Source organism: Gossypium arboreum, chromosome 3 (genome assembly GCF_025698485.1).
Source record: "Gossypium arboreum isolate Shixiya-1 chromosome 3, ASM2569848v2, whole genome shotgun sequence".
Taxonomy (NCBI): domain Eukaryota; kingdom Viridiplantae; phylum Streptophyta; class Magnoliopsida; order Malvales; family Malvaceae; genus Gossypium; species Gossypium arboreum.
The window spans coordinates 81743276-81750155 of NC_069072.1; the positions used below are offsets into that span (position 1 = coordinate 81743276).

The 6880-nt window shown below is 31.9% G+C and overlaps 1 long non-coding RNA gene across 16 annotated transcripts; it reads left to right on the forward strand.

Annotated features, from left to right (window-relative positions):
- Nucleotides 1-361: 361 nt before the first annotated feature.
- Nucleotides 362-4569, forward strand: LOC108483622 (uncharacterized). 16 transcript variants are annotated; one of them, XR_008280139.1, is made up of 8 exons: nucleotides 362-1170; nucleotides 1267-1300; nucleotides 1519-1569; nucleotides 1897-2317; nucleotides 2696-2781; nucleotides 3301-3385; nucleotides 4114-4211; nucleotides 4345-4569. It is a non-coding gene; the product is annotated as an uncharacterized LOC108483622 (long non-coding RNA). The 16 variants fall into 16 exon arrangements; XR_008280137.1 differs by having other exon boundaries at nucleotides 362-1300; XR_008280146.1 differs by having other exon boundaries at nucleotides 1234-1300; nucleotides 1519-2317; nucleotides 2693-2781.
- Nucleotides 4570-6880: the final 2311 nt, after the last annotated feature.

Genomic DNA, 6880 nt, shown 5'->3' on the forward strand with positions numbered 1-6880 from the left:
AATAAAAAGCTTAAAAATTTAATATTTAATATTTTAGTCCATATTTCAGTTAAAAAGTTCAATATTCAATATTAAAAAATCCAAAAATGATAATCTCAACACAATAATTTTGAAAGAAAAAACAGAAAAAATATTTTAAAATAAAAAAATCAAAATTGAGTAATAGTGGCGTTTTTGGGTGAAACACCACAAAAAAGTAAACTACAGTGGCATTTTAGTAAAAATCGAAGTAAAAAATCGAACTTTAGTAACGTTTTTGATAAAAACGCTGCAAAAGATAAGCAATAGCGGCGTTTTTCATAAAAACGCCACAAAAAATTATTTTACTTAAAACAAAACTACACTGTTTTGCTCTACTAAAAACCTATTTTATTTCTCCTGCACCACAACCCCGAAATCCCTTATCAAACTTTTCCCCAAATTTTACCCATTGAAACCCCTTTAATTTCCCCTTAAAATTTCCCCCTAAAATCGGTATCCCCAAAACACATCTAATTTTTCCCCCAAATCGAAATCCTTCCACCATTTCCATGTCGCCATACTGATCCGTAATCCTCAGCATCTCTCTCACTGCATTTCCTGCTTCTCTAAAACTCCATCTCTAAATTTCCTTCTCTAAATCTCCATCCTTCTGATTTTCGCCGAAATCTTGTAAGTCTAAGTTCAAATCGAAGCATTTGCAATCTGTTCCCTTATTCATAGGCTATGATGGCCTTCTGTTTTCATACCTTCGTTTTTCCAACTAATTTGTCCATCAAAGCGAGAAGTAATGGTGTTCGGAAGCTTCAAACAGAGGGCACTCTTCTACCAAAAGCTCCCAAGGGTTGGGGATGGAGGACAACCTTGTTGTTTGATGAACTTGCTGATCTTCTTCAAAATGGCGCCTTGAGAGTAGCTGCCATGAATTCTATATTTTCATTTGACATGAATTTGTAAAATGGCATATAAGTGTTTGTTGCTTTGTCTCTATGTATCGTTCTTTCTAACATTTTAACGAGTGTAATATGTTTCATTAGTTTAAAAAATTCGGTGTTTTACGATCTGCCATTTTTTGTATATGTTTTAGAAACTTCTATTTTTTGACCGGCGATGGGAAAGAAAGGGAGTGGATGGTTCTCGATGGTGAAGAAAGTGTTCAAATCATCTAGCAAAGACTTGCCAGACAAAAAAGTAATGTATTTTTTCATTGGTTTTTAGATTTTTTTTTTTAGCCTTTTGATGTTTTTTTAGCAGGTTGATTTGATTGCCCTCTGGTCGACGAAACAGGTACAGCAGCACCGCAAGGAAGAAAAGCAGAGAGGTTTTTGTTAGGCAGTTATTATTATTATTCTAATTATTATTAATATAATTAGTAATAAATAATTTCATGAAATAGTAAAAAAAATCCAATTCCTCAAAAAAGATGTCTTACACTCCGAAGGAGTACAAAAGCTAGTTTCTATAAACATGAAAGAGTTGCTAAGTATTGCTGCAGAAGACAAGAGGTAGCTTACGTACTTTAAATTATTCTTGATGCAGGAGATGCTGTGCTATTTCTTGTACTTTAACATCCCATTATAACACTCTAAGGTCCATTGTTTAGCAGTTTTTACATTGCACTCTTTTACTTTGTATTGAAGTTTTCTCTGCGATAAACAACTTTATTTTTCCTGCTTATTAGTTCCACTTCTAAATTATTTAATTTGGCCATTCAGTTATTCACCACCATTCTTTAAAAAAAAATTACGTTTTTTCCCTGTATATTTGTTTGTATGTCCAAGTAAGTAAAACTTAGCAAGTTAGAAGTGAAAAACAGGCGTTTAGTTAATTCTTTTATGGAGAAAAGTTTTTGTTTATTTTTGGTTGGTATTGTTTCCCTGTAAAACAATGACTTGAAATACTTCTTTTGGTTGTTAGTTTGAGTGTGCATACTCCAGGTTTAAATTCTTGACCTCGAATGGGAGATAGTGAAGCAATAGTTGCTGACTCATCAGCAATGATGGATTATACTTCAGCAGCTTATAATTCAGCTGGTTCTGGCGCTTACTCCTCCCAGGCTACTGGATATCCTACTGCTCCTGATGGTCACCCAAATTCTACTGGTCAAGAAGGTCAAAGCAGTGCAATGTATGACTGTAAGCCAGCTGGTGGATCAACAGATGAGACTGCTGTTGCAGTTGGAAATACTGCAGTAGATGCATCAAAAGCTGCTGGTTGTAATTATCCTCTAAGTGGAAATGTTGTTAATGTAGCAGGAAATGCAACCACAGTTGAGAATGGAAATGCTTTTGATAATTAGGTGGAGCTTCTGCTGCACCAGAGTTTGTGGATGGTTCTGGTATGTTTTTCTCGGGCATTTACTAATAAGTCAGCTTAGTAATGATTTTAATATTTTGATTCATTTTTCTGCTATTTGTATATCAAGTTAACAAGCCTATTGTATGCCATAATGACTTGAAACTCCGTTAGCACAGAAGCAGCCTTTTTCTCTTGACACTTTGCCATTAAGCTTTGTTCCTGATCAACGTGATGTGGATGATTGTTCTGGGGACATCTGCAGTCTACACTTAGTTTTTATTAAAAGCATCTTATTCAACATTTTACCTTCCCCTTTTATTATTGTTATTATAGTGTTTAAGTTTTAGAAAATGTGAAACTTAATTGTTTCTTTATTTTTATTTTTGACATCTGGCACCAACCATGTCTGCTGAAGAAGAACGTTTATGGAGTATTTTGAGAGCCAATTCATTGGATTTTAATGCTTGGACTGCATTGATAGAGGAAACAGAGAAGGTTGCAGAGGTATGTGAGCATGAAGATCTGTTGCATGGGAACAATTGATACTGTTGTTGCATAGGAGTCTTTTATTAATCTAATTCCATTGTTGAATTTTCATGTAAAGTTCTTGAATGTTTCTATTCGAGCCTATGCTAGAAGACTGCTAGCACATTTGATTGATGAATCCTGCTACAACATGTGCTTAGTTGTCAACTTGTATTTCAGTGTTTAAGGGCGTTCCTCATTTCATGTTTCAGAAGCTTGACATTCCTCGAGCTAAAGAGCCCTTTTCCACTTAATTATTGAATTAATTTTATATCTTTTAGAAGGAAACAGGTTTAAATCACTCCAACAATATATATACTAAAACATTATTTTCCTTAGTGTAAAATATTTTCATGATTTATATTTTAAATCACTCCTTGATCACCATGTTTGCCAAAGGTAAAGTCATCGATTATATACATAAATTCCTCAAAAGATAAAAGAATACCAAAAATCTCAATATTCAGCTTTCTTTTTTCTTTTTTATGTCATGAACAGACAAGAAATGTGATGAAGATGATTATATTCTCACCTACCAGGACAAAGAAGGAGAATGGCTGATTGCAGGCGATATTCCATGGCAGTAAGAATATTTTTCCTTCCTTTTCTTGGTTAATGAATCTTAAAATTATATATTAGTAGTAAATGTTGCAAATTGAACTGTTTAAGTACTACAAATTGAAGTGTTTAATTGCTGGAAATTGAGATGTTTTATCGCTGTAATTGAGGTGTATAAATGTTGTTAATTGAAATGTTAAAGTGCTGCAAATTGAAATGTTTTAATGCTCTAAATTGAAGTGTTAAAGTGCTGCAAATTGAAGTGTTTGAATGCTGTAAATTGAAGTGTTTAAATGTTGTTAATTGAAATGTTAAAGTGCTGCAAATTGAAGTGTTTTAATGCTGTAAATTGAAGTGTTAAAGTGCTGCAAATTGAAGTGTTTGAATGCTGTAAATTGAAGTGTTTAAATGTTGTTAATTGAAATGTTAAAGTGCTGCAAATTGAAGTGTTTTAATGCTGTAAATTGAAGTATTAAAGTGCTGCAAATTGAAGTGTTTGAATGTTGTAAATTGAAGTGTTTAAATGCTGTAAATTGAAGTGTTAAAGTGCTGCAAATTGAAGTGTTTGAATGTTGTAAATTGAAGTGTTTAAATGCTGTAAATTGAAGTGTTTAGTTGCTGGACATTGAGATGTTTTATCGCTGTAATTGAGGTGTATAAATGTTGTTAATTGAGATGTTAAAGTGCTGCAAATTGAAGTGTTTAAGTACTTATTTTGGGTTTTTTAACTTGTGTGATTATTTGTGTTTCTAGCTGTTGGTTTCAATTAGATGAGGCTAACATCTCCATCACCGGTGTATAGAGGTATCTTCGCCACGTTCCTCGCAGGTTCAAGACAGGTTTCAGGGGAGGTAGGAAAATGCTAATGTCCTTAGGCTCATTGCTTTCTGATTTTAGTTCCATTGCGTATTTCTGTTATTGTAAGAAATTTTGGTTTTTTTTTCTTTCAAAATGTTCTTATTTTTTATTGGGGGTGATGTATAGGTACTGAAGCAGCACTAAGAAAGAAGGTTGCAGCAGCTTCTGCTTAAAAGGCAAATTGTAATGGTATGAGGTTTTGTTTTGGATGAAGCCATGTTTATGAGGAAACATTTAGTGATGAAGAGTGAAATTATGTTCCATTGGATGCTTTAGTTGTTATTTAGTTTCTATTTGAATATAGCTGTCTTATATTTTGAACATTTATTGGAGCTAATGTTTGACCCTTAATTTCTTCATTGTCTTTTTTTTTTTAACTTGATCAATGATCTTGTTTCCTTAATTTAAATTCATTAATTTTATATTTAGTTTTGAAGTTTAAATTTTAATAGAAAATTTAATTTAATTAATATTTTATTTATCCTTAAAATATATAGTTTAAAAGTTTAAATTTTAAAATTATGTTGTTCTTTAGTGGCGTTTGTAAGAAAAGCGCCGCTAAAGTCTATTTTTAATGGCGTTTGTAAGAAAAGTGTCGTTAAAGGTTATGACTTTTAGCAGCGTTTTTTCAAGAAACGCCGCTAAAAGTCATGACTTTTAGTGGACGCTGCTAAAAGCCATGACTTTTAGTGGCGTTTCTCCAACAAACGCCGCTAAAAGTCATGACTTTTAGTGGCATTTTTTTGGATGAATTTGCGGTGTTGCTTATAGCGACGTTTTTTGCGGCGCTTGTAAAACGCCGCTAAAGGTTAAAAAAAGTGCCGCTAAAAGTCTTTTTTCTTGTAGTGATAGCATGATATAAAATAATCAACACAAGATGTAAAAAAGGAACAACATAGCAATTAGAAGCCAATGTGGTATAAAATGATTTTAAAATAGTGACGAATAAATGAACACATAATATATAGGTTGACCAATTTGCATAAAAACTAAGGATATATAATTATTGAAACAGATATTATAAAAATAAAGTTTAAATTAAAACGTCATAAAATATTTTAAACACAAATTCATTTAAACATTGACAAGGTACATGAAAACTTAAAAATATGAAAAATGGTGGAATACACGATAAGATATACGTACAAAACACACATATATATATTTTAGGAATAATTATTTGTAAAAGGTATGAAATGAATGATGCATACAAAATTAAGTTAGCTTATAAATTATATATGTACCATTGTACTTAAAAGACACTTAAAAGAAATACTAAATAAGGTACTATGATAATATAATGTAGAGAAACGCTTAAAAATAATGATTTTATAAGCAAAAATGAAGTTCCCAAAGTAGTGTCATATATATAAAAATGTTTAGTGAATCGTGAATCAAGAAATATTTTAAATAGAAAACCCTATTAAAATAATTTATGTATCAATATATAAAAATGTTTAAACAAAACTTTATAAAAGTGTTAAAATGGTTTAATATAAAAAAGAGTGCTATTCTTGTCTGTTTGCAGGTGTGCGTCGCGCATGGAGGCCGTACGGTACTGGGTACGGAGGTATGGAGGGGGTAGTCGATGTTGGAGGCTGCTAGGGTTTCTAGTGACCAAAATTTTAGGTTGTTTTGGGCATTAGGCCATTGTGTTGGGCCCGGACGGATTTGGCCCATTACACCTATGCTTAGGGCGATTACAAGTAGGTTTGGACAATTAGGATTGTGATCGAGGAGCTTCTATCAAAGATAAGTAGAATTTGGTGGTCTGGAAAGGAAAGAGGAAAATAGTGGGCGATACTCCCGTGGAAGAATTTGTGTGCTAGCCTAAAATGATGGGGGTATTAGTATTCATGATATTCGTGAGTGATATTTTTCTAAAAATATTTTTATTTTCCGGAATATTATTTACCCGTTCAGTTAATATTGTAACTTCTCTCCATTTTAATTTACTTTTCAATAAAATATTTACTCTAACCAAAAAATATTTAAAACCATAAAATTGATTTCTAAAATAATATTTTTATTTTCCGAAATATTATTTACAGATTTTTAAATGAAATTAAGCTAACTAATTTTTTAAAAAAAAAACAATGACTAGTTTACCCGATTAACTCCTAGCATTCACCCGGAACCTGATAAGCTTACTCAAAACTGGTAGACCTATTTTTAGGGTGATTACAAGTAGGTTTGGACAATTAGGATTGTAATCGAGGAGCTTCTATCAAAGATAAGCAGAATTTGGTGGTCTGGAAAGGAAAGAGGAAAATATGGGGCTATACTCCCGTGGAAGAATTTGTGTGCTAGCCTAAAAGGATGGGGGTATTAGTATTCATGATATACGTGAGTGATATTTTTCTAAAAATATTTTTATTTTTCGGAATATTATTTACCCGTTTAGTTAATATTGTAACTTCTGTCCATTTTAATTTACTTTTCAATAAAATATTTACTCTAACCAAAAAATATTTAAAACCATAAAATTGATTTCTCAAAAAATATTTTTATTTTCCGGAATATTATTTACCGATTTTTAAATGAAATTAAGCTAACTAATTTTTTTTTTGAAAAAACAATGTCTAGTTAACCCGATTTACTCCTAGCACTCACCCGAAACCCGTTAAACTTACTCAAAACTGGTAGACCTATTTTTAGGGCG